General features: G+C 47.8%; 1 protein-coding gene and 1 long non-coding RNA gene across 11 annotated transcripts in view; both read right to left on the minus strand.

The window, feature by feature from the left end:
* LOC122363231 (all-trans-retinol 13,14-reductase-like) overlaps positions 1–4,375 on the minus strand; it is a 34,004-nt gene extending 29,629 nt beyond the window's left edge. Inside the window, exon 1 of one of the 7 annotated variants that reach the window (XM_043332241.1) lies at positions 4,250–4,375. The gene's annotated coding sequence lies outside the window, so the exon portion shown is untranslated. Of the gene's footprint in view, positions 1–846; positions 2,001–3,265; positions 3,608–3,650; positions 3,879–4,249 lie in introns of those variants that run through there. The other 6 variants (XM_043332238.1, XM_043332240.1, XM_043332242.1 and 3 more) reach the window with 6 other exon arrangements.
* A 7,360-nt stretch (positions 4,376–11,735) lies between these two features.
* LOC122363207 lies at positions 11,736–26,945 on the minus strand. 4 transcript variants are annotated; one of them, XR_006253328.1, is made up of 4 exons: positions 26,488–26,945; positions 12,473–12,663; positions 12,229–12,376; positions 11,736–12,059 (listed from the first exon to the last, which is right to left on the minus strand). It is a non-coding gene; the product is annotated as an uncharacterized LOC122363207 (long non-coding RNA). The 4 variants fall into 4 exon arrangements; XR_006253326.1 differs by lacking the exon at positions 26,488–26,945 and adding an exon at positions 17,071–17,148; XR_006253327.1 differs by lacking the exon at positions 26,488–26,945 and adding an exon at positions 17,071–17,140 and having other exon boundaries at positions 12,473–12,596.
* Between the last annotated feature and the right edge of the window lie 351 nt (positions 26,946–27,296).

Here is a 27,296-nt window from a genome sequence, read left to right on the forward strand (position 1 = left end):
TGACCAGAGGAGGAGCCGGGGCTGCCAACATGTCTTACTGGAAACCGGATCAAGAATGCTCAACGCGCTATGTGCAACGTGGTGTTTATGTATAGTTTTAATGGACGCTGGTTCTCTGTATGAAATGTTTGGCGGTTTTCATATGTTTGTAGGCATATGAACTGTTTTAATGGACACTTGTCCTCTGGGTTTTATCCATCTAGTACATAAGACTGTGTCAATAAAATACTACTACTACACTACTACTTTTGCATCCCCCAATCCTGACTATTGAAGTAAAGGAAAAAATACACGAAGCTAAGAAGAAAATCCAGTAGCATCCAGCCTAGGCACCCTAAATGCATTTTACAAATAACTGTCATAAAAAAGACATAATAAGGTCTCAACTCAACTCCATAGTAACTTATTTCCCTACCCAGTATACAAACATTCACATGCAAAGCTGTTAAATGTTAATACAACACCTACAAACTACACAACTACGATTAAAGCTTGAGCTATGGTTTAAATCTGTGGGTCTTGATCAATTTATGCCAACAGTTCTAGTATGGGACTGGGGACCATGGGGTGAGTGACACTGGGCTGGGGGGGGGGGGGGGGGTCAGGGAGAAGCAGGAGGTTTTAGAGTTCAACCCAGGCATTTGGTGCCCAGGAATCAGGACTCGCTGATGCCAATGCCTAAAATCGACCTCTGCATACCAAAGTGTACCTATACATAGAGCTGACATCGAGGCTGGAAAAGGGGTGATCAGTTAATAGGTGGTCTATTCTTTTCATACGATCCTGGCACATTTAGCACTTTGACTTAGTTTTCATTGACGCTGAGCATTTGAATTTGGAACTCACCTTGGATTGGCAGCCCGCCTCGCCCCTATCCCCGGCCTCTCCGGTTTGTAAAGCCTTGGCCTCTCCCTAATACAAAATCACTACAACCCCCAGACAGCCTTGCCCCAGACTTGCCGGACTTGCCCCAGACCTTGCCCCAGACCGGTTCCATGACAACTGAACCAGTGACAACTGAACCAGTGACAACTGAACCAGTGGACAACTGAACCAGTGGACAACTGAACCAGTAGACAACTGAACCAGTAGACAACTGAACCAGTAGACAACTGAACCAGTGACAACTGAACCAGTGACAACTGAACCAGTGACAACTGAGCCAGTGACAACTGAACCAGTGGACAACTGAACCAGTGGACAACTGAACCAGTAGACAACTGAACCAGTAGACAACTGAACCAGTAGACAACTGAACCAGTGACAACTGAACCAGTGACAACTGAACCAGTGACAACTGAACCAGTGACAACTGAACCAGTGGACAACTGAACCAGTATACAACTGAACCAGTAGACAACTGAACCAGTGACAACTGAACCAGTGGACAACTGAACCAGTGGACAACTGAACCAGTAGACAACTGAACCAGTGACAACTGAACCAGTGACAACTGAACCAGTGACAACTGAACCAGTGACAACTGAGCCAGAGACATCTGAACCATTGACAATTGAACCAGTCACAACTGAACCAGTAGCCCAGCCAGCAATTTTACTCCGGGCCCAAGCAGGCTGAAGTGAGGCTTGCCCGAGGTTTTTAGTCGGGCGAAAGTCGGCTAGCGCTTGGGCTAAAGCCAGCTAGCGTTTGGGCAATCGGCGTATGACTAAAAAGCGCCGACTTAAACCAATGCTCTGCCGGAGGTATGCGCGCTCGGCGAGCTCAGGACAGCCGTAGTTACGCCCTAGCTGTGCGACGTTTGGCGCAAGCCCGATGTAAGCCCGAGCAGTCAATCCATTTATATACCGGAGATTCCTCTGGGCCCAAGCGGGCTGAACTCTGCCAAGCCCACGTTACATGCCCTGTCTGTCCCGAGTTACGCCATCAAAGTGAATATTATTTATACGTTGCTAACTATTCGGGCGTCCCAGGTGGGCGTAACGGTCAGTTCGCGACCACCAGGCTCTGTCAGCCCTGTCAGCCATCGTACGGCTCTCGGATGGACACTGACACAGATCAATTGGCAGACCGGCAGATTGGTACAGTCCATCCGTCCAGCCAAGGGCTATCTTATACCTATACAGCGCAATACGACATTAGAATTGTTTCTGGTTCAGCTGTCCACTGGCTCAGTTGTCCACTGGTTCAGTTGTCCACTGGTTCAGTTGTTCGCTGGTTCAGTCGTCACTGGTTCAGTTGTCTACTGGTTCAGTTGTCACTGGTTCAGTTGTCACTGGTTCAGTTGTCACTGGTTCAGCTGTCACTGGTTCAGTTGTCACTGGTTCAGTTGTCTACTGGTTCAGTTGTCCACTGGTTCAGTTGTCCACTGGTTCAGTTGTCACTGGTTCAGTTGTCCCTGGTTCAGTTGTCACTGGTTCAGTTGTCACTGGTTCAGTTGTCCCTGGTTCAGTTGTCCCTGGTTCAGTTGTCACTGGTTCAGTTGTCCCTGGTTCAGCTGTCACTGGTTCAGTTGTCCCTGGTTCAGTTGTCACTGGTTCAGTTGTCCTGGTTCAGTTGTCACTGGTTCAGTTGTCATGGAACCGATAGATGTAGGTAGGAGTGATATGCTACCATATCAGTCGGGCGCACTGTGGTATCTCCGATTCATTTATGGAGACGTTTCTATTATTGGAAACGTTTCCAATTTTGACTACTCTTCTGTTCCAAAAATGGAAACGCTCGTTCCATAAATATAAACGCCAACATCTCCGCACAAATTTTTTTGCCTAGGGTGGCTGGATTTGATGTATAACCGCTGTTTCACTTAAAACAAGCGCTGATACATCAAAAGCACTTGTTTTATCGCATGGAAAGCTGTCATATGCATTCAAATTCACCAATTTAAAATGCTCCTGAATCGTATCCATTTATGGAGACTTAGTTTCTAAAAATGGAAACGCCGATGTTCCAAAAATGGAAACGCTGAAGTTCAAATGTGTGCAAACTTAGCTCAAATGTTTTTAAAATTCACATGCAACTAAAATTTTGATGTTTTGGGACTGGTTCAACATCTCGGCTCTCGGCAGTTACCTTGGACGTCGGGTTCGATACTAATACATTACTCACCGCAACCTTAGCACATTCAAAAGTCAACTACAACTAAGATTTCCCAGAAATTACTGGACAAATGTGGTCCAAAGTGGGCAATACATAAAGCGTAGATATCATTTCAATATATAAAATTAATATCAATGTTACACATCAGCTAGAATGATTAAATTCATCGTCAGAATACGACGGTATTTGGTGTGACGACGGTGCAGACCTTATTTCCATCCTGCTTTTTACGTATTTGCACGGAGATTTATGATGATCCGAGCCTACGATTATATTCAGCACATTTGAAATATTATAAAATGCCCACTTAAGTCTCCAAATAGGGCTTTACAACAACATTCATGCGATTTAATCACAGATTGACGACCACCAGGCCGCTGGTGCACCGGAAAATGCAGCGTGAAAAAGAATGAAAAACTGAAGTTCCCGGTGATGTGGTTGTTCCAATCAATGGGCCAATCTTTCAGTAGTCTGTTAAAAACGTTATTTTTTGTTCAAAACATTCATAAATGTTATTATTTTTCGATTAGAAAATCGTGTGATTTTTTCATCACGTCAACATCACAGGGGAGCAATGCCGCTTCAACCCTTACCGGGGTTACATGAGCGATCCGTTCCAAATACGCCCTACGCTAATGCGCATCAGCTCCCCACAAACGGATCTACGGCACCGGTTACATGAGACTAATTCGTTTTATCTACGTCAAACGGATCTTGTTTGGCTCACCCGGGCTGACTCCTCGACGGCCGGTAATTCGCATCACAAACGGAATAGGATTAGCGTACAGTCATGGCGCAGTTGCGGCATTTACCGGGACGACTGAGCTAAATTTTTAATAATTATATCATTTGATAGGCTCAAAAACATTTAAAATTAACATGAAATCAAAAAATGAAAACAAAGTTTTCTTGTTTTAAGTCAGTGGGCACTGATTCGCCATGCAGCGACAGCAGGGTGGTCAGAAAAAATTATCTATCAAAATATTTCATTCATTTTATTTCACATGCAAAGACTAAACCAAAATACCAACATTTTTTTGTTATATTCTACGAGGCAGCCAATAAAAAAAAAATGCTTAGTATTTTGCATTTTGACGCTTCCAGTCAGCAAAGAATAGTTCTTGTGAAATACGGCCCGAATCGTGTGCCTCGGACGTTTCGGTTACATGAGCGATCCGTTCCAAATACGCACTATCGCTAATTCGCATCAGCTCCCCAAGAACGCATTCAGTGCACCGACTACATGAGCAAATTCGTATCAGTGACGTCAAACGGATCTAGTTTGGCTCTCGGCCGGGTAAGTTGCTCGGCCCGATGCGCATTACAAACGGAATAGCATACAAATGTGGCGCACTTCCGTAGCAATAGAGGTGACTAAATTAAAAATTTATTATCTTATGTCTTTTTTGCATTTAATCTGCTCAAAACATTCTCATTTAACTTAACAAAAAAAAAGTTGAACATAAAGTCGTCTTGCTTTGACTCATTGGGCAATTGCCTCTCTTGATTCGTCTGTAGTGCTGTCAGAAAAATGTTTCAACTGAAATTATGTGGATATGTACTATTTGGTTTTCACAATATTTATTGTTGAAAACTTGACAATATACCGACATATTTTTTAAATATTATTTCAAAAGAAGAAATTGAAAAAAATACCTATTATTTTGCATTTTAATGTTTCTTTTTGCAAAGAAATAGTTCCTGTAATACGTATCTTGGTCCTATTCGCTTCTAAGCCTGTTTCTCAACGTTCATAAAGTTGGCTTCAAATTCGGATTCGGATTCCAGCACCACATTCGTGGAAAAAATGACAAAAACGGACCCCTCAGAATCGATTTAAATTCACAGGATAGATAGAGCAGGACATGCTTATTATGAAAATAAATCACCTAGGCTTGGCACCCCCTAAGAACTGAGGAATCTCAGGTCAAAGTTCAAGGTCATTCTCGGCGGACCCTTTGGATTCTCGTAAAAATTGGTACAACTATAGTCCATGAAGAGCTGATTTCAAAAATATCAGTATCTTACTTTGGCAAGCAGCACGAACTGATATATAGTAGGTCAAAGGTCAGAATCAAGGTCACGTATGTGTAATACAGGAAGTGGAAGTGACCACGTGGTCAGGTGAGAAAGGTGGACCCCTTAGATTTCAATAATTTTATGCTCAATGATGCAACCAATGTTGGAGATGCTACTGCTGGTTTTTCTTGTTTTGGCAAGGTCAAACTACGGATAAATGACTGGTCAAAGGTCAAGGTCATTTTTAGCGGACCCTTTCGATTCACATATAAATTTTTATCACAATACAATTTTTAATTCTGGTTATTATTCTGCGTATTGTTAGGCTTGGCAGGTCTTAAATTATTTTAAAATATTTAAATAATTTAACCTTTAATTCACCTATCCCAACATGGCTACCGTGCGAGCACCTATCAAAACCTTGATGAAAATAACAAACCGAAAATCTGAGAAACGCGATTTGACCTTGGACGTGCCCCGTGCCAGTGCACTGGCCTTAGGGGTGCTGAAGAACTTGATTTGGTAGGTATAGTGTGTTTTGGTGTGGGTTAATGTAATTTTAATGTATTGCACGTTGCCTGATTTGCGACACAACTTACAAAATTGAAATAGCAGTCGTAAGTAGTGTCAGTGTCGCAAGTTGACCTTGCCTTGGGGTATACCGAATAGGTCACAGGTCATTCGGGTCATTGCCTCGAAATTTACGTGGTACGTGTAAAATTGTTTGAACTTGAGATCCTGAAAATTTTGTTGCAATCCATTGATGCTAATGCAAGTTATAGAGCTTGAACTGACAGGTCGTTTATGAGGCCTCCATCCATGCCAGCGAGGCAGCAAGAGTGTTGAAAATGGTCCATAATATGCTATTTCACATTTATTGGGGTATTCAGGAATTGGAAGTAGCCTAACACCATTCCAGCAACTACTGGCGAATCCAGAAAGGCGGTCTTGGACGCTGCAAGGGTCATCCCCCCCAAAAAATTCTCCCGATTCCAAAAACGTGTCCCAGATGACCCCCACGACCTCCAATGAGCTCTGCGATGACCCCAAGTTGACCTTTTTGACCTGATGTGTCCCAGATGACCTCTGTGACCTCCAGTTTAGCTCTGATAACTCTAAGCTGACCTCTGTGACCTGGCATGTCCCAGATGACCTCCATTTGAGCTCTGTGATGACCCCAACTTGACCTCTAGGACCTCACGTGTCCCATATGACCTCTGTAACCTCTAAGTGATCTCTCTGATGACCCCAAGCTGAACTCTGTGACCTGACATGTCCCAGAAGACCCCCAGTTGAGCTCTGTGATGACCATAAGTTGACCTCTGTGACCTGACGTGCCTCCAAGTTGCCCTTTGTGACCGACGTGTCTCAGCTGCATCAGTGGTCTCCAATTGAGCTCTGTGATGACCCCAAGTTGACATCTGTGACCTGACGTGTCTCATATGACCTCCAATTGAGGTCTCTGATAACCCCAAGCTGACCTCTGTGACCTGACATGTTCCATATGACCTCTGTGACCTCTAAGTGACCTCCCTCATGACCCCAAGTTGACCTGTGTGACATGACGTGTCCCATATGACCTCTGCGACCTCTAAGTGATCTCTCTGATTACCCCAAGCTAACCTCTGTGACCTGACATGTCCAAGATGACCCCCATGACCTTCAATCGAGCTCTGTGATGACCCAGGTTGACCTCTGTGACTTGACATGTCCCAGATGACCTCCGTAACCTCCAATTGGGCTCTTTGATGACCCCAAGCTGACCTCTGTGACCTGACATGTCCCATATGACCTCTGTGACATCTAAGTGGCCTCCCTCATGACCCCAAGTTGACCTGTGTGACCTGACGTGTCCCAGATGACCTCCGTGACCTCCAATCGAGCTCTGATGACTCCAAGCTGACCTCTGTGACCTGATATGTCCCAGATGACCTCCAATTGAGCTCACTGATGACCCCCCAAGTTGACCTCTGTGACCTGACGTGTCCCATATGACCTCTGCGACCTCTAAGTGACCTCTCTGATGATCTTAAGCTGACCTCTGTGACCTGACGTGTCCCAGATGACCTCCGTGACCTCCAATTGAGCTTTGATGACTCCAAGCTGACCTCTGTGACCTGATATGTCCCACATGACCTCCAATTGAGCTATTTGATGATCCTAAGCTGACCTCTGTGACCTGACGTGTCCCAAATGACCCTCAGTTGAGCTCTGTGATGACCCCAAGTTGACCTCTGTGACTTGACGTGTCCCATATGACCTCTGTGACATCAAGTGACCTCTCTGATGGCTCCAAGCTGATCTCTGTGACCTGACATGTCTCAGATGACCTCCAATTGAGCTCTCTGATAGCCCCAAGCTGACCTCTGTGACCTGACATGTCCCATATGACCTCTGTGACCTTTAAGTGACCTCCCTCATGACCCCAAGTTGACCTGTGTGACCTGACGTGTCCCAGATGACCTCCGTGACCTCCAATTGAGCTCTGATGACTCCAAGCTGATCTCTGTGACCTGATATGTCCCAGATGACCTCCAATTGAGTTCACTGATGACCCCCAAGTTGATCTCTGTGACCTGACGTGTCCCATATGAACTCTGCGACCTCTAAGTGACCTCTCTGATGACCTTAAGCTGACCTCTGTGACCTGACGTGTCCCAGATGACCTCCGTGACCTCCAATTGAGCTCTGATGACTCCAAGCTGACCTCTGTGACCTGATATGTCCCAGATGACCTCCAATTGAGCTCTTTGATGATCCTAAGCTGACCTCTCTGACCTTAGGTGTCCCAGATGACCTCCAATTGAGCTCTGATAACCCCAAGTTGACCTCTGTGACCTGACATGTCCCATATGACCTCCACGACTTCTAAGTGACCTCTCTGATGACCCCAAGCTGACATGTGACCTGACGTGTCCAAGATGACCCCCATGACCTTCAATCGAGCTCTGTGATGACCCCAAGTTGACCTTTTTGACCTGACGTGTCCCAGATGACCTCCGTGACCTCCAGTTTAGCTCTGATAACTCCAAGCTGACCTCTGTGACCTGACGTGTCCCATATGACCTCTGTGATGTCTAAGTGACTTTTCTGATGACCCCAAGCTGACCTCTGTGACCTGACGTGTCCCATATGACCTCTGTGACCTCTAAGTGACCTCTCTCATGACCCCAAGCTGACCTGTGTGACCTGACGTGTCCCAGATGACCTCCATGACCTCCAATTGAGCTCTGATGACTCCAAGCTGACCTCTCTGACCTGATATGTCCCAGATGACCTCCAATTGAGCTCACTGATGACCCCAAGCTGACCTCTGTGACCTGACGTGTCCCATTTGACCTCTGCGACCTCTAAGTGACCTCTCTGATGACCTCAAGTTCACCTCTGTGATTTGACGTGTCCCATATGACCTCTGTGACCTCAAGTGACCTCTCTGATGACTCCAAGCTGATCTGTGACCTGACATGTCCCAGATGACCTCCAATTGAGCTCTCTGATAACCCCAAGTTGACCTCTGTGACCTGACATGTCCCATATGACCTCTGTGACCTCTAAGTGACCTCTCTCATGACCCCAAGCTGACCTGTGTGACCTGACGTGTCCCAGATGACCTCCGTGACCTCCAATTGAGCTCTGATGACTCCAAGCTGACCTCTGTGACCTGATATGTCCCAGATGACCTCTAATTGAGCTCACTGATAACCCCAAGTTGACCTGTGACCTGACGTGTCCCATATGACCTCTGCGACCTCTAAGTGACCTCTCTGTTGACCTTAAGCTGACCTCTGTGACCTGACGTGTCCCAGATGACCTCCGTGACCTCCAATTGAGCTCTAATGACTCCAAGCTGACCTCTGTGACCTGATATGTCCCAGATGACCTCCAATTGAGCTCACTGATGACCTCAAGTTGATCTTTGTGACCTGACATGTCCCATATGACCTCCACGACCTCTAAGTGACCTCTCTGATGACCCCAAGCTGACCTCTGTGACCTGACATGACCCATATGACCTCTGTGACATCTAAGTGACCTCCCTCATGACCCCAAGTTGACCTGTGTGACCTGACGTGTCCCAGATGACCTAAGTGGCCTCTCTCATGACCCCAAGCTGACCTGTGTGACCTGACGTGTCCCAGATGACATCCGTGACCTCCAATTGAGCTCTGATGACTCCAAGCTGACCTCTGTGACCTGATATGTCCCAGATGACCTCCAATTGAGCTCACTGATGTCCCCAAGTTGACCTCTATGACCTGACGTGTCCCATATGACCTCTGCGACCTCTAAGTGAACTCTCTGATGACCCCAAGCTGACCTCTGTGACCTGACGTGTCCAAAATGACCCCCATGACCTTCAATCGAGCTCTGTGATGAACCAAGTTGACCTCTGTGACTTGACATGTCCCAGATGACCCCCATGATCTCCAACAGAGCTCTGTGATAACCCCAAGTTGACCTCTGTTACCTAATGTGTCCCAGATGACCTCAGTGACCTCCAATTGAGCTCTCTGATGACTCCAATCTGACCTCTGTGACCTTAGGTGTCCCAGATGACCTTCAATTGAGCTCTCTGATAACCCCAAGTTGACCTCTGTGACCTGACATGTCCCATATGACCTCCACGACCTCTAAGTGACCTCTCTGATGACCCCAAGCTGACCTGTGTGACCTGACGTGTCCCAGATGACCTCAGTGACCTCCAATTGAGCTCTGATGACTCCAAGCAGACCTCTGTGACCTGATATGTCCCAGATGACCTCTAATTGAGCTCACTGATGACCCCAAGTTGACCTCTGTGACCTGACGTGTCCCAGATGACCCTCAATTGAGCTCTGTGATGACCCTAAGTTGACCTCTGTGACCTGACGTGCCCCCAAGTTGCCCTTTGTGACCGACTTGTCTCAGATTGCCTCCGTGGTCTCCAATTGAGTTCTGTGATGACCCCAAGTTGACCTCTGTGACTTGGCGTGTCCCATATGACCTCTGTGACCTCTGTGTGACCTCTCTGATGACTCCAAGTTGACCTTGGTGACCTGACGTGTCCCAGATGACCCCCATGTCTCTCTCTCTCTCTTTCTCTCTTTCTCTTCACGTGCCGGTGTCGCGGATCCTATAGGCAAATTTTGTACATACCAGTGTTGATCCCCAGTCTCTGACCGGACATGTATTTTTCCTTCCCTTAGGATGCCGGCGGCGGCGACGACAGTGCGCCGGCGCACATCTCTATGGAGGTGGACACGGCGACCCGTGGGCGACCGCCGCTGCCGCGGTTTGCTACAGCTGGCCATGGCCACTAATCTTTTGGAGGAGGCGCCCCCGGCACAGGTCCCAACCGCCGGAGACGCGGCAGAGACCGGGCAGTGGGCTGGTTTCCAGTCGCGATACGACGCGGTCGTGACAGCGTCTCAGTGCACAGGAGCCGCGGCTGTGGACGGTTGTTGAGAGACGGCGCGGGGCACCGATAGAAGCTTGTCTGCTAGAGATCAAATCCTGTCTGCTGGTGGTATATAATGCCGCGTAGGCGCTAATGCCGCACTTCTCGCTCTCGATCACCTCCAGCAGTCGCGCGGCGTACCTACGCTCGCTGCTCCTCGAGTAGATGGGGCGGCAGCGGCGCGGGCGGAGCCTGTGGAGGTGGTGGCGAGGGCGACACAACTCTGAAGCTTTGGAAAAAAAGCTGATAATACATACTATATAATAATAATACATACTATATAAAAAAATGCTGATAATGCATACTACATACTAAAGCTGATAATACAATATATACGAGCGGAAGCGGCGCGCGCACAGCGCCAGCACCGTGTCGAGATCCTCCGGCGGCCTGCGCTCGTCGCTGAGCGTATGTAGACTACTTGTGTCTTGTAGACAGTAGAGCTCGTCTGGACGGCGAAATGCCATTGTCCAATTTTTCACTGTCCGGCGACTGCGGGATGACATTAACACTGTATGTCACGCCGTGCACATTATGAGCTGACCTTTCCGTGACCTCTCACTGGTAGCCCGGCCCCGCTACATAGCCATGAGGGGTGGTTGTGTCTGTCGTTAGGCGTCCCGGCCGGTCCGCCGGCTGTCTGGTTGACGAACGGCGTCCGTGGCGACCCCGCGCGGGACGCACCAGCCGCTGGCTCTCCAGCAGACGGTGCACAACCTGGGTGTTACCCGTCGCCATTATCCATTATCCATTAGCAATCCACATGTGCCTATGTCTGTTTTCGTTGTGAATAAATGTTTGCCTTGACAAGCGAGCTGTAACATCTTTCAATCGCCCAGTGTCATTCGATGCAATGCCCGATCACCTGCCGTCGAAAAGGTTATATCTCACTCCACGCTGGGGCTCCTAGATTTTCGCGCCTGGTGGGGGAGGGGCTGAACCGTGAACCTCCCAGTGAAGGGGCTGAACAGCCCCCCATCCCCGCGATTTCAACTCAGCTCCTTGACTAGATGTGTTGGTAGTATTAGAACGAGTATTAGAACTCTAACTGAGACGAGGCCACTTGAAGTACCTGGTGCCCTCACCCTGCTGACCTTGAAAGACACGAGCCTAAACTTTTAGTGTAGCACAGATGCATGCTAAGGCGTGCCAAAGAACGGCGGCGCTACCGTCTGATCGCTTTCAAAATGACCTCACTCTATTTCTCGTCAAAAGCTGTAGCTTGATCACCAGGGTTCTATATTTACTTTGAAACTGAACACGCCCAGCGCTGGTACACACGCGGAGCGGCTTCACATGCGTATACACTCGGTCATCACATGTGGGCATTACACGAGGCCCGGCCGAACAGAACTTGGTGCCGCTAGCGGCCTGGTAGTGCACGGTCAGGCACGGCTCGAAGCCGACGCCATTGACGACGGCGAAGCGCTCCATGTCCTTGACTAGCTGTGCGGGACCGATGCGGTCCACGAAGCGGAAAGGTCCGCCGGTGAGTGGCGGGAAGCCGAGACCCAACACGCTGGCTCCGAGGTCGCCACGTCGAGACCTGTCAAAATGCGGTGCACTTAAGGCCTACAACTGAGGCAACCACAATCACGAGTCAGGTTAATGGTGGCAATACGATTAATACAAATAGATTAAGCTAAATAAATCAGGCTATGAACTGAATAATTTGAGTCACATCCACCTTCTCAGCTAGCAATGTAATCTCTCACCGACGTCGGGCTCGTCTTCCATAGCCTGTTCGGTGAGCCCCAGAAGCCGGGCGCCATCCACAGAGCGGGCGACGAACGCGTCGGCGTACTGGGCCAGACCGAGAGAGCGCAGCCAGCAGCCCACCGGAACGCAGCTCCATTCAGAGACCTGACAAAGAACGGAACGGTCACTCTACCTGTACCATAGCATTGCAATATTTTCACTGTCCACGTAGCCATCGGGAGTCGGTGTGCCGAACCCTACCTGTGTGGTAGCAGCGCGAAGCGGAGCGCTGGGCGTCGGGTCCACCACGACCGGCGCCGGCACTCCCACCGGCCACTGCATCACGGCTCAGTCTTAACAGCCTAATATCAGCAAACATCCGTCTCTAGAAAACCAGCAGCACGTGAGTACCGCTAGTAGCCCTGTGGTGCTCGCAGCAGCGTCAAGCTCTCCTGGCGACCGACGAACAATGGACGGTCAAAGAAAGTGAGGGCAGGAATATGGTCAAGGTGGGATCAGATATACAACTTACGGGAGCTGACAGGAGCTGCCAGGAGCCTACGGCAGCTGTCATGAGCTATCGTGAGCTGCCAGGAGCTGAAAGGAACTTACGGGAGCTGAAAGAAGCTTACGGGAGCTGCAAGGAGCTTACGGGAGCTGACAGAAGCTGACAGGAGCGAGGTTACAGCTAGGCGAGGTCACAAAAATCGGTATAGGTCACAGGAAAACAAACGAATGTCACAAGTAGTCACACGAAGACGACGGGTCCTACGAGGTCACAGGAAGTCAGGCGAGGGTGGGAGAAGCCACTCAAAGTTCAGCGAGATAAAAGGAGGTTGAGGAAAGCTCACGTGGTCATGCGAAGTCTCTAGAGGTCATATGAGATCACAAAGAATCAGTAGAGGTCATCACAGAGCTCAACTGAGGGTCATTTGGGACACGTCAGGTCACAGAGGTCAGCTTAGGATCATCAAAGAGCTCAATTGGAGGTCATCTGGGACATATCAGGTCACAGAGGTCAGCTTGGAGTCATCAGAGCTCAATAGGAGGTCACGGAGGTCATCTGGGACACGTCAGGTCACACAGGTCAGCTTGGGGTCATGGGAGAGGTCACTTAGAGGTCACAGAGGTCATATGGGACATGTCAGGTCACAGAGGTAAACTTGGGGTCATCAGAGAGGTCACTTAGAGGTCGCAGAGGTCATATGGGACACGTCAGGTCACAGAGGTCAACTTGGGGTCATCAGTGAGCTCAATTGGAGGTCTTCTGGGACATATCAGGTCACAGAGGTCAGCTTGGAGTCATCAGAGTTCAATCGGAGGCCACGGAGGTCATCTGGGAGACGTCAGGTCACAGAGGTCAGCTTAAGGTCATCAGAGAGGTCACTTAGAGGTCGCAGAGGTCACACGGGACACGTCAGGTCACAGAGGTCAACTTGGGGTCATCACAGAGCTCAATTGGAGGTCACGGAGGTCATCTGGGACACGTCAGGTCAAAAAGGTCAACTTGGGGTCATCACGGAGCTCGATTGAAGGTCATGGGGGTCATCTTGGACACGTCAGGTCACATGTCAGCTTGGGGTCATCAGAGAGGTCACTTAGAAGTCGTGGAGGTCATATGGGACATGTCAGGTCACAGAGGTCAACTTGGGGTTATCAGAGCTCAATTGGAGGTCATCTGGGACACCTAAGGTCAGAGAGGTCAGCTTAGGATCATCAAAGAGCTCAATTGGAGGTCATCTGGGACATATCAGGTCACAGAGGTCAGCTTGGAGTCATCAGAGCTCAATTGGAGGTCACGGAGGTCATCTGGGACACGTCAGGTCACAGAGGTCAGCTTAAGGTCATCAGAGAGGTCACTTAGAGGTCGCAGAGTTCATATGGGACACGTCAGGTCACAGAGATCAACTTGGGGGTCATCAGTGAACTCAATTGGAGGTCATCTGGGACATATCAGGTCACAGAGATCAGCTTGGAGTCATCAGAGCTCAATTGGAGGTCACGGAGGTCATCTGGGACACGTCAGGTCACAGAGGTCAGCTTAAGGTCATCAGAGAGGTCACTTAGAGGTCGCAGAGGTCATATGGGACACGTCAGGTCACAGAGGTCAACTTGGGGGTCATCAGTGAGCTCAATTGGAGGTCATCTGGGACATATCAGGTCACAGAGGTCAGCTTGGAGTCATCAGAGCTCAATTGGAGGTCACGGAGGTCATCTGGGACACGTCAGGTCACACAGGTCAACTTGGGGTCATGAGGGAGGTCACTTTAAGGTCACAGAGGTCATATGGGACATGTCAGGTCACAGAGGTCAGCTTGGGGCTATCAGAGAGCTCAATTGGAGGTCATCTGGGACATGTCAGGTCACAGAGATCAGCTTGGAGCCATCAGAGAGGTCACTTGATGTCACAGAGGTCATATGGGACACGTCAAGTCACAGAGGTCAACTTGGGGTCATCACAGAGCTCAACTGAGGGTCATTTGGGACACGTCAGGTCACAGAGGTCAGCTTAGGATCATCAAATAGCTCAATTGGAGGTCATGTGGGACATATCAGGTCACAGAGGTCAGCTTGGAGTCATCAAAGCTCAATTGGAGGTCGCGGAGGTCATCTGGGACACGTCAGGTCACAGAGGTCAGCTTAAGGTCATCAGAGAGGTCACTTAGAGGTCGCAGAGGTCATATGGGACACGTCAGGTCACAGAGGTCAACTTGGGGGTCATCAGTGAGCTCAATTGGAGGTCATCTGGGACATATCAGGTCACAGAGGTCAGCTTGGAGTCATCAGAGCTCAATTGGAGGTCACGGAGGTCATCTGGGACACGTCAGGTCACACAGGTCAACTTGGGGTCATGAGGGAGGTCACTTAGAGGTCACAGAGGTCATATGGGACATGTCAGGTCACAGAGGTCAGCTTGGGGTTATCAGAGAGCTCAATTGGAGGTCATCTGGGACATGTCAGGTCACAGAGATCAGCTTGGAGTCATCAGAGAGGTCACTTGATGTCACAGAAGTCATATGGGACACGTCAAGTCAAAGAGGTCAACTTGGGGTCATCACAGAGCTCAATTGGAGGTCACGGAGGTCATCTGGGACATGTCAGGTCACAGAGGTCAGCTTTAGGTCATCAGAGAGGTCACTTAGAGGTCGCAGAGGTCATATGGGACACGTCAGGTCACTTAGAGGTCGCAGAGGTCATATGGGACACGTCAGGTCACAGAGGTCAACTTGGGGGTCATCAGTGAGCTCAATTGGAGGTCACCTGGGACATATCAGGTCACAGAGGTCAGCTTGGAGTCATCAGAGCTCAATTGGAGTCACGGAGGTCATCTGGGACACGTCAGGTCACACAGGTCAACTTGGGGTCATGAGGGAGGTCACTTAGAGGTCACATAGGTCATATGGGACATGTCAGGTCACAGAGGTCAGCTTGGGGTTATCAGTGAGCTCAATTTGAGGTCATCTGGGACATGTCAGGTCACAGAGATCAGCTTGGAGTCATCAGAGAGGTCACTTGATGTCACAGAGGTCATATGGGACACGTCAAGTCAAAGAGGTCAACTTGGGGTCATCACAGAGCTCAATTGAGGGTCATCTGGGACACGTCAGGTCACAGAGGTCAGCTTGGGGTCATCAAAGAGCCCAATTGGAGGTTACGGAGGTCATCTGGGACATGTCAAGTCACAGAGGTCAACCTGGGTCATCACAGAGCTCGATTGAAGGTCATGGGGGTCATCTTGGACACGTCAGGTCACAGAGGTTAGCTTGGGGTAATCAGAGAGATCACTTAGAGGTCGCAGAGGTCATAGGGGACACGTCATGTCACACAGGTCAACTTGGGGTCTTGAGGGAGGTCACTTAGAAGTCACAGAGGTCATATGGGACATGTCAGGTCACAGAGGTCAGCTTGGGGTTATCAGAGACCTCAATTGGAGGTCATATAAGACACGTCAGGTCACAGATGTCAACTTGGGGTCATCACAGAGCTCAATTGGAGACCACTGATGCAGCTGAGACACGTCGGTCACAAAGGGCAACTTGGAGGCACGTCAGGTCACAGAGGTCAACTTATGGTCATCACAGAGCTCAACTGGGGGTCTTCTGGGACATGTCAGGTCACAGAGTTCAGCTTAGGGTCATCAGAGAGATCACTTAGAGGTTACAGAGGTCATATGGGACACGTGAGGTCCCAGAGGTCAAGTTGGGGTCATCACAGAGCTCAAATGGAGGTCATCTGGGACATGCCAGGTCACAGAGGTCAGCTTAGAGTTATCAGAGCTAAACTGGAGGTCACAGAGGTCATCTGGGACACATCAGGTCAAAAAGGTCAACTTGGGGTCATCGCAGAGCTCGTTGGAGGTCGTGGGGGTCATCTGGGACACGTTTTTGGAATCGGGAGAATTTTTTTGGGGGGATGACCCTTGCAGCGTCCAAGACCGCCTTTCTGGATTCGCCAGTAGTTGCTGGAATGGTGTTAGGCTACTTCCAATTCCTGAATACCCCAATAAATGTGAAATAGCATATTATGGACCATTTTCAACACTCTTGCTGCCTCGCTGGCATGGATGGAGGCCTCATAAACGACCTGTCAGTTCAAGCTCTATAACTTGCATTAGCATCAATGGATTGCAACAAAATTTTCAGGATCTCAAGTTCAAACAATTTTACACGTACCACGTAAATTTCGAGGCAATGACCCGAATGACCTGTGACCTATTCGGTATACCCCAAGGCAAGGTCAACTTGCGACACTGACACTACTTACGACTGCTATTTCAATTTTGTAAGTTGTGTCGCAAATCAGGCAACGTGCAATACATTAAAATTACATTAACCCACACCAAAACACACTATACCTACCAAATCAAGTTCTTCAGCACCCCTAAGGCCAGTGCACTGGCACGGGTCAAATCGCGTTTCTCAGATTTTCGGTTTGTTATTTTCATCAAGGTTTTGATAGGTGCTCGCACGGTAGCCATGTTGGGATAGGTGAATTAAAGGTTAAATTATTTAAATATTTTAAAATAATTTAAGACCTGCCAAGCCTAACAATACGCAGAATAATAACCAGAATTAAAAATTGTATTGTGATAAAAATTTATATGTGAATCGAAAGGGTCCGCTAAAAATGACCTTGACCTTTGACCAGTCATTTATCCGTAGTTTGACCTTGCCAAAACAAGAAAAACCAGCAGTAGCATCTCCAACATTGGTTGCATCATTGAGCATAAAATTATTGAAATCTAAGGGGTCCTCCTTTCTCACCTGACCACGTGGTCACTTCCACTTCCTGTATTACACATACGTGACCTTGATTCTGACCTTTGACCTACTATATATCAGTTCGTGCTGCTTGCCAAAGTAAGATACTGATATTTTTGAAATCAGCTCTTCATGGACTATAGTTGTACCAATTTTTACGAGAATCCAAAGGGTCCGCCGAGAATGACCTTGAACTTTGACCTAAGATTCCTCAGTTCTTAGGGGGTGCCAAGCCTAGGTGATTTATTTTCATAATAAGCATGTCCTGCTCTATCTATCCTGTGAATTTAAATCGATTCTGAGGGGTCCGTTTTTGTCATTTTTTCCACGAATGTGGTGCTGGAATCCGAATCCGAATTTGAAGCCAACTTTATGAACGTTGTTTCTCAGCGGATTTTGTTCGGACCGCCGATTCGTATTAGCAGGTGGATACATGAGTCGGTAGTACGCTCCTGATTCGCATTAGCGGTGAATCCGATCGTGATACGTATTTGCTTTGCTCATGTAACCGCGGATCGGATCGCCGATTCGTACTAGCAGGTGGCTACATGAGTCGGTAATGCGTTCCTAATTCGAATTAGCGGCTAAATACGTATTTACTGTGCTCATGTAACCCCGATACCTATTGGCCGTAGTGTCTAACGGTGGCGGCCATATTGCGCAGACCAGAAACCGGCTGCCGCCTGTGTTGAGGAATAGGGAATTCGGGACCTCGATTTACGTTTGCGGCCGCCGTATCCGTTACGTTCAAGTTACGTAGATATGGAATCCGGCATCTTACGCAGAATTGAGTGGGGAACACGATCGTATCTTCAGAATTCTTCAAATTCACTCGCCTGACCTACATTTGCCCCGGCCGAGGGGGTTGATTGAACCCACCTCGCTAATGCACCGCTAATTAAACTAGAATTAAGCGGTAAAGTGGTCGTATGCGGCAAAGTATAATGCAGAGTGACTGGTAGGAACCCGCTGTAAGGGTCTCAGGTCAACCGGTGACCTCTGAGGTCAGGTCAAGTGATCTAAGGCACGGGTTCGGTTTTTGGTAAATAACTTCGCCAAAAATGGCCGTAGAGCCGCGATTTTGGCATCATCGTGTTCAGCTAGCTCAGGCGCATCGAGTGATATATTTTTTGTTCGGGTCAGGTCAACTTAGGGTGTTGACCTCAGGTCAAGGTCAGGTCAGCACCCCCAGGTCACGAAGTTGGTCGAAAGGTCATGTCGCATATCATTCGATTCGGCAGGTCTTCCTGAGTCCATTGGTGGCTTTCCCGACTCGCTAGCTTAATTTGATCGGGAGTTATTGAAGAAAAATGGTGACCCTTGTGACGTCACAAATGACGTCACGCAAGGGCAACAATGCAAATATGAAGCATAGAACCTTGCAAAGAGTGCATGAAATCATGATTTTATATGCTTGAGATAGTTTCAGATCATTCTCGGCGCCAAAATAACAATTTTCATATTCCCCCATTGACTTATAAGGATTTAACGTATTAGTTCCTTATAGCTGATGATTTTTTAGGATTTCATCTTGTTCTCCACTCAATTCTGCGTAAGATGCCGGGTTCCGTGTCCACATAGCTTGAGCGTAACAGATGCAGCGACCGCAAACGTAAATCGAGGTCCCGAATTCCCTATTCCCCAGCACAGGCGGCGGCCGCTTTCTGGTCTGCGCAACATGGCGGCACCGTTGGACACCATTTGGCGGCCGATGCGCATTCCACATTATAGAGTTCAGTGGTCAACATGCTATAATTATCGGGGTTACATGAGCACAGTAAATACGTATTTAGCCGCTAATTCGAATTAGGAACGCATTACCGACTCATGTAGCCACCTGCTAGTACGAATCGGCGATCCGATCCGCGGTTACATGAGCAAAGCAAATACGTATCACGATCGGATTCACCGCTAATGCGAATCAGGAGCGTACTACCGACTCATGTATCCACCTGCTAATACGAATCGGCGGTCCGAACAAAATCCGCTGGGAAAGAGGCTTAGAAGCGAATAGGACCAAGATACGTATTACAGGAACTATTTCTTCGCAAAAAGAAACATTAAAATGCAAAATAATAGGTATTTTTTCATTTTCTTCTTTTGAAATAATATTTAAAAAATATGTCGGTATTTTGTCAAGTTTTCAACAATAAATATAGTGAAAACCAAATAGTAAATATCTACATAATTTCAGTTGAAACATTTTTCTGACAGCACTACAGACGAATCAAGAGAGGCAATTGCCCAATGAGTCAAAGCAAGACAACTTTATGTTCAACTTTTTTTTGTTAAGTTAATTGAGAATGTTTTTAGCAGATTAAATGCAAAAAAGACATAAGAAAATAAATTTTTAATTTAGTCACCTCTATTGCTACGGAAGTGCGCCACATTTGTATGCTATTCCGTTTGTAATGCGCATCGGGCCGAGAGCCAAACTAGATCCGTTTGACGTCACTGATACGAATTTGCTCATGTAGTCGGTGCACTGAATGCGTTCTTGGGGAGCTGATACGAATTAGCGTAGTGCGTATTTGGAACGGATCGCTCATGTAACCGAAACGTCCGAGGCACACGATTCGGGCCGTATTTCACAAGAACTATTCTTTGCTGACTGGAAGCGTCAAAATGCAAAATACTAAGCATTTTTTTTTATTGGCTGCCTCGTAGAAAATAGCAAAAAAATGTTGGTATTTTGGTTTAGTCTTTGCATGTGAAATAAAATGAATGAAATATTTTGATAGATAATTTTTTCTGACCACCCTGCTGTCGCTGCATGGCGAATCAGTGCCCACTGACTCAAAACAAGAAGGGACCGTGTATATCACACCACGGTGAGATTTACACAATACCGGCCATTTGTGTAAATCACACCCACCCCGGTGTGATATACACAAAATCTACTACGTAGTGTAAATCACACCCGGGTGAGGAATACACAGAGAGGGCAGCTGTGTGTATATCTCACCACGATGTGACGTCATAGCAACGCTGAACGTCCATTGGTCAGAGCAGTGACTCTGCTCGCCCATTGGTCAGATCAGACTAAGCACTACGAATATTCCGGCGGGATTCCGGGCGTCCTCTCTCTCGGAATCAGCCGACCGCCTGGCCTAGTGGTGAAGGTGCTTGCACCATGATACGAATGTTGCGGGTTCGAGTCCCGTCGGTGCGGGCGCTTTTTCCCGCATTTTCGCTTTTCCTTGGTAGCGGTGGGTTCGCTGCCGACCGACAAGTTTAAAAGCACCAATACAATATGGAAAGCGACGTCTGAATGCTTGTGGCGAAGCGGTGCAGTGCCGAAGGCAATGCCTTAGGAGAGATTACAGGCAATGGTAAGTCAAATATTTTTAGGTTAAGTGGTTGTGTATCTGGCTTCAGGCCGAAGGCCTGAAGCCTGATGCACAACCACTTAAACTAAAAATATTTGACTTACCATTGCTTGCAATCTCTTCATGCGAGTACCTTCTTCCTCATCCACGGGTAGGCAAAAATCAGTAGGTCAGGTTAGGTTAGGTTAGGTTAGGTTAGGTTAGGTTAGGTTAGGTTAGGTTAGGTTAGGTTAGGTTAGGTTAGGTTAGGTTAGGTTAGGTCAGGTCAGGTCAGGTCAGGTCAGGTCAGGTCAGGTCTAAGGTTTGGTTAAGTGTCTTGTTACCGTGCCTACTGTGTAAATCTCACCCAGGTGCTGCGTGGTTTGACACCCAGGTGTGATTTACCCACTACCGAGCACACAGTGTATATCACACCCTGGTGAGATTTACACATTGGCTAGGCCTACTGTGTAAATCACACCCAGGTGCTGCGTGGTTTGACACCCAGGTGTGATTTACACACTAGGAGCACATTGTGTATATCACACCACGGTGTGATTTACGCATTTGCCGGGCCTACTGTGTAAATCACACCCAGGTGCTGCGTGGTCTGACACCCGGGTGTGATTTACACACTAGGAGCACATTGTGTATATCACACCCCGGTGTGATTTACGCATTGCCGGCCCACTGTGTAAATCACACTCCGCGTGGTGTGATATACACAGGAGTAGTGTATTGTGTAAGGGCCTGTTCCAGCGCCTCCAGTAGAAATTCTTGACTGGAGGCTCTACCAGAGGTTTCACTGGAGGCGCTGGAACGCAATCTGGAGATTTCTGGAGATTGGCATCACAGATACCAAAAGAATGACGATTGTTCTCTCTTGTAACACAAAATTTGTTTTCAATTTTAATAAGAAAGGTTAACAAAATCATAGCAATGTAATTTTCTTAACATTCAAGTTGTAAAATAATCAGTCAAAAGTCCTTTGTTTACATTCATGATTGTCACATGTGCGCCATAATTGTAGACCAGAGCCTCCAGAGAAATTTGGACCTCCCAACTCTCTGGAGGCTACTGGAGGTTTCTGGAGCTTTGGCGAGAGCTTTCTGGAGCTTTCTGGAGGCGCTGGAACGCTCTCTGGAGGATTCTAGAGCTTTCTGGAGCTTTCCGGAGGTTTCTGGAGGCGCTGGAACAGGCCCTAAATCACACCCGGGTGAGGTTTACACTACACTGAAAAAATTTTTACTCACTTTTCTGAGTAATGACTGAGTTGCCATTTTGTCCAATGGTAAAACTCACTCTAAATCCGCGTACTCAGGTAAAACTCAGGGCGGAACGCAGGTAAAACTCGGGCAAAACTCATTGCAAGTGAGTAGCATGTGAGTAACTAAGTGAGTTGCCATTTTGTCCGATGGTAAAACTCAGATAAAACTCAGTAAGTACTCATGCGTAACTCATGTCCTACTCAGACAACTCAGGCCAAACTCAGGTATTAGTAAGTCATTACTCATGAAAAACTAGGAAGTAACCCACATGTAACTCAGCTGGTACTAATGTAGAACTCAGGTGGTAGTACGGCCATAACTCAGTTGGAACTCATCGGCTATTCAGTGAAAACTAGGGCTGTACTCAGGACGTACTCACATCGATAACTCATACGATACTCGGGTGTTACTCAGGCGCCGCCTGAAACGGCTGATCTGATTCGTTTTATATTGGCTCAAGCCAATGTATAGGCTCGCCGCCCATGATAACAGCTGCCGCATCAGCATTATGCAATATGCATGCATGATGCTGATACAACAGCCACTACCAGGCAGCTAGTCTATATATTGGGATTGGCCAATATATAACGAATCATTGCCCAAAACCAGCATACATACATATCTGTATTATACCATGCCCGACCAACGCCTAGTCTTGCACTATTCGCCCCAGCCCTTACAAGAAATACATGTTTGTAGAAACGGTCGCATTGCGCTGTATTTCAATTCTGACACACGCCAAACTGCGTCGGGGGGGGGGGGATCGACTCCACGTCAGCTCAGCTTCACTCTTTTGCCAGCTTCTCGACCTCAGTCTTCGCGGCTACAGGTGGCTGGCGCTCAGCATTGAATGGTGTGTGGAGCACATGGATACACACAAACCACAGCGTGTTTCGCACTTTGTGCGCCGTTTGTTGACTGAGCACAAAGTGCGCCGTCGCCCACAGCAAAAGACTCCCTTCCAAACCATGGATCCCCACAAGACTTCCGTTCGCTCCACGATGAGGCGGCACCGTTCGTTTCCTTCGGACTTGTTATGATAGGGGTGATCCAAATTTTCGTCACCCGTGTACGCCACCACTGACGCCTTCTCCGCCAAGATGCAGAGGAGGCTCAATGGGCCGTTCCCTGAAAACACAATAAAAAAGTCAGATTTTCTTTTGCCAGTAAGAGAAACGGAAGTTATAGGGCATGCAAGTTGATTGAAATATCAAAAGTTATCAAGTTACTTCAGCTCAAAATTAATGTTAAACCGCGCCGTGCTGGTGCTCTGAGTTTACCGTGATGTACTGGGGGGGGGGGGAGGGGGTCGTCTTCACGTCCCCTCTTCTAACTCGGCTGTTGGGGTTGGGCCACGTAGCGACACGCAGTAAGCGGCATTCGAAAAAGCATAAAAGATATTTAAGGAAATACTTGGGTAATTTTTAAGGTCAAGTCAAGTGCCAGGTCACCAGAGGTCAGGAAAGGCCAAATTTTGCTTATTTCAATATTTTCGAAAAACTGGTGCTTAACTCGGAACCAAAAGAGCTGCCCGCGGAAAAATGCAGTCAAAAGCCCTTTCGACGTTTTTTTTTTTTTTTTGCTGGCGTTTGATCTCAGATTTGACCTCAGGTCAACAATTAAGCCTCCAGAGAGCAAAAACTCTAAAAAAGCCGTTTTTACCAAAATGTTTTCTGTAATACTTTCCACTCAAGAGTCACGACATTTATTTTGCCGTAAGCATAGTGTTCCTCTCGTCGGGACGAATGAACTATAATTAGACCTTGAAAGGCCATTTTTAAAACTTGACCTCAGGTTGACCTGACCAGGTCATGTTGCATATCAGTCGATCCAAACCGTCAAGCTGAACACATATGAGGTGTTTTATTGCACTAGCAAATATATTTTATACATGCCGTAAGGTTGATACTTGAGACATGGGAGTGGGACAGTATCAAAAACGCTATAAAATGAAATCCGTTCGATATTTTTTTGACATTTTACCTCAAACTGGTGTGAAAGCAAGCGGTGAATTCCTTGAGCGAAAATGACCAAAATATCGAACGGTTTCCATGGCACGTTGCGAACGGTGCGATCGTCAGCGACCATTGAATTTTTTTCTGATGTTAAGTCATTTGACGTGACCTGACCTTGAACGACCTGGGTCTAAAATTTCTTCATATGCAGAAAAAAATGAATGAGCAGGTGTGCCGAAAATGGTGGCGCTGCGCGCCGCCGTTCTTAGATATTCGCGAAAAACCTGAGGGGGCGGGGGGGGGAGGGCGTAAAACGCCACCCAGCACAGCGCGGGTCAAGGTGGGATGGTCACCTTAAAGGGACTCTCCCACCCTCAAAACAGTTTATGAATTGGCATGAAAGTGATGTCGCTCGGTTCAGAAAGAGCGAAAACGAATATCTACCAAATTTCACCGAAAAATATTCACCGGTTTTCAAGATATTAGACTTTTACTTTTGTTTACTTTTTGGGATCTCCGCTGTTCCTAGCGACTTTATTTGGAAGCAATAGTTTGGCAGCTGAAAGTGCGGCACTTGTTGCGCGCAAAGCAGCATATACCACCGCGTGCTACAAAACGTTTTAGTCAAACATTTAAAAATCGTTAGATATCTGCGCTGACGTCACACATTCAGAGGGGTATTCCTATGCATTAGCCCCTCTGAATCAAAATGCTGCAATTTTGAAATTCAATATTTCCGATTTAAGGCATTTCTCGATGTTGTGAGTGCCGAAACCGGTAATTGTGAGCCAGGGACCCCATTTTGGCTATCTCAACTCAAATCTAATGTTAAGGTGGGAGGGTTCCTTTAACAGACGGGTTTAAGTCTCGCAAAACACTTTCATGGGCGTCCAATATTAAAATCAGCTTGAAACAATCACATAAAATGTGTTATTACGAGCGAGCGAGCGCAGCGAGCGAAGTGAGTCTTTTCAATATAACGGACAAATCTCAGTATGAGCGGCCCGGCCCGGCCCGGCCTGTAACGCTTTTGAGATGCTTATATTCAGCAATCGCTGGACCGATTGGCCTGCGGTCTTTTTTGTTGGGTAGCCCCATCCCTTCTACCCCGTAATTGACTACTTTTGATACATCTCAGTGACCGTCGTGGCACGTGCCACGTGAAAAGTCAAGGGTGTTCAAGCTGTTTTGCAAAAGTAGTGCTTTTGAGAGGCTCATATCTCAGCAGCCGCTTAGGCGATTGACTTGCGGTAATTTTTGTAGGGTAGCAGCATCCCTTCTACCCAAAATAGGATACTCTCGATGCATGTGGGTCACCCCCAGTGCACGTGCAAAATACAACAATAAGAGGTGCCAAATTTGTTCCCATTTCAGTAACTCGGTAATTACTGGGGCCATTTCGCTGAAACTTGGCATACAGGTAGGCACCCACCAGGCAATGCATTCCCATGTGTTGCGGTTGGGGTGCTACTGCACGTGCGCACGTGCAGGGGGCGTTTCCAGATCTCGAGAACGGCTGGGCCGATTGCGCTCAAATTTGGTACACGGTTGGGGACCAGTTAGTAGGGTGCCGTGCAAAAGTCATTTTGGACCCCGTTAGCACGTGCGCACGTGCAGAATGCCGCTTCCAGATCTCAGGAACGGCTGGGCCCATTGCGTTCAAATTTGGCACACCGCTAGCGACCGGTTAGAAGGGTGCTTTGCGCAAGCATGTTGGAAGCACCCTCTCGCCCTTCCGCACGTGCAGAGCTCACTATCTCGCTCCCTCGTTCTTCGCCCAAAAGGCGTTTTACTGGTACTTAACAGTAATGGAAATAATTATGTCACGTCCAAACGCGTCTCACCGCGGTATCTAATAATCTAATATGTAAGAAAGGTTGAAAATGCTCGCTGAAATCGAATAGTGTACGAAAATATGTGTGTAGGTATAAAAAAACAGTCGGAAAAAAATAATAACAGTCGGAAAAATAGTAAGCACAAACGAGGCAAAAGAATCTTAAACGGTTCAGCGAGCGGAATGAAGACCATGGGCTCCACCACCGGGGGGGGGGAAGGGTACGGGGGACGTGTCCCCCAATATTTTACATTTTTAACATTGTGCCTATGGGGAAAGAATCGACTTCAAACAACCTTCGCCCCCCCCCCCCCCCAAAAAAAAACATCGGGTCGTGACGGAGTTATTGTTTAAAGAAGTAAAAAGGGTCAAATGAACGTTCTTTTAGGATAAGGATAACATTATCCCACAAACATGTTTTTTTAATGTACCTAAATATAACATAACTCACCTCTTCTTTCTCGAACTATGCCGGGTAGGTATCCCTCAGTTTCTCGATCGATCTGCTCCGCCGTTCACGGTTGGCACCGACCTCCTGACGCCGGCGGGGAATGTCTGCTGGTCCATCAGTTCACCTCCCTGTTCTCCGCGGCGCGTGCGATTGATAAAAGCTTCATCGACAATCACCGAGCTCTTCACAGATAACTTACCCGTCCCATCCTTCGCTGCACGCCTTCCCCGCTCCTGCACTCTCCTGCACAATTTCACAATAGCCTCAACAATTCAACGTGAACTACGCGACTCACCTCGCCACAACGGACTGAAGCGCGCGCCGCGGTTTTCGAACGCAACGGCTATAATACTCATCACGCGAACTCACGCATCACGCAGGAAACTCACCCTGCCGCGCATGCGCGCATCTTCAAGCCGGGGGTACCTCACGCACAACTGCACGTGAATTCGCGAGAACTCATGCATTGCGCAGGAAACTAGATTTGCCCAAGCAAAACTCATTTGCGACTCGGTTCGAATTCACGAAACTAAGCACTCAGAACTCACGCATAACGAAGTCGCCCTGGTGATGTGAGTTAGATCAGCCAATAAGTGAGCACCACTATCGTATTCACTGAGTTTCTTCATGAGTTATTACTGAGTAATGCCTGGCCTGAGTAAAAATTTTTTTCAGTGTACAGTGCGATGCATTATGTAAATCTCACCGTGGTGTGATATACACGCGTCCAAACAAGAAAACTTTGTTTTCATTTTTTGATTTCATGTTAATTCTAAATGTTTTTGAGCCTATCAAATGATATAAGTATTTAAAATTTAGCTCAGTCGTCCCGGTAAATGCCGCAACTGCGCCATGACTGTACGCTAATCCTATTGTGGCACGGCTGAGAGTAGCCGGTCGCCACTTGAACCGCTAACAGTGTATACCGCTAGTAGTTCACCTCTCGTTGTGAGAGGGAGTGAAAGGATTGTCAAGGCAGAGTCTACCATCCGCCACCGTCGGCACCAC

Source organism: Amphibalanus amphitrite, unplaced genomic scaffold, assembly GCF_019059575.1.
Source record: "Amphibalanus amphitrite isolate SeventyFive unplaced genomic scaffold, NRLGWU_Aamphi_draft 000610F_arrow, whole genome shotgun sequence".
Classification (NCBI taxonomy): Eukaryota; Metazoa; Arthropoda; class Thecostraca; order Balanomorpha; family Balanidae; genus Amphibalanus; species Amphibalanus amphitrite.